This window comes from Nicotiana tabacum, chromosome 7 (genome assembly GCF_000715075.1).
Source record: "Nicotiana tabacum cultivar K326 chromosome 7, ASM71507v2, whole genome shotgun sequence".
Taxonomy (NCBI): Eukaryota; Viridiplantae; Streptophyta; class Magnoliopsida; order Solanales; family Solanaceae; genus Nicotiana; species Nicotiana tabacum.
In genome coordinates this window covers 103,020,273-103,020,911 of record NC_134086.1, presented here as the reverse complement: position 1 = coordinate 103,020,911, position 639 = coordinate 103,020,273, and the positions used below count along the sequence as shown (strand labels likewise).

Genomic DNA, 639 nt, shown 5'->3' with positions numbered 1-639 from the left:
GTTTTTAATTGTTTGTTTAATGTTTCATTTTAGTTATACTTTCACATTATTCCAAAAATATTAAATTTTTTAAATTGACGGATTACATGTTTACTATGTATTACCATGAAAAATACTATATATCCTATCTAGTTCAGCATGTTAGAAATTATTGAGGATAAAAATGACATATATACTTTAAATTAAATCCAAAAGGTTGGATGGGAAGGAAAGTGATATCATACATAATAAAACTACATGCAAACATGTCAGGATGGCCGAGTGGTCTAAGGCGCCAGACTCAAGTTCTGGTCCTCGTGAGAGGGCGTGGGTTCAAATCCCACTTCTGACAATTTTAACGCACCTTTTCTTTTATTTTCCGTATCAATTAAGAATTCTCTCTACGTCTCTCTATCTCTCAATCCCAAATTTCAATAATATAAAGCAAATGGACAACCATTAAAAAGCTTTGAATTCAAATTTTTAGGTTTTCAAAAATCATTATTTGTTTGGATTGGGTGTTGATGCAAATAATTGGGAATATGTTTGGAGTTTATATCTCAATTTTGAGGGTTTTTGGTGAAGATTAGACTTTGTTTTGGCTGAATTTCAGATTGAAACTCGAAGAAGAAGACGACATGACATACATTATATTGCAGA

The 639-nt window shown here is 31.1% G+C and overlaps 1 non-coding gene across 1 annotated transcript; it reads left to right on the top strand.

Moving 5' to 3' along the window:
• Positions 1–247: 247 nt before the first annotated feature.
• Positions 248–331, top strand: TRNAL-CAA (transfer RNA leucine (anticodon CAA)). Its single transcript has one exon. It is a non-coding gene; the product is annotated as a tRNA-Leu (tRNA).
• Positions 332–639: the final 308 nt, after the last annotated feature.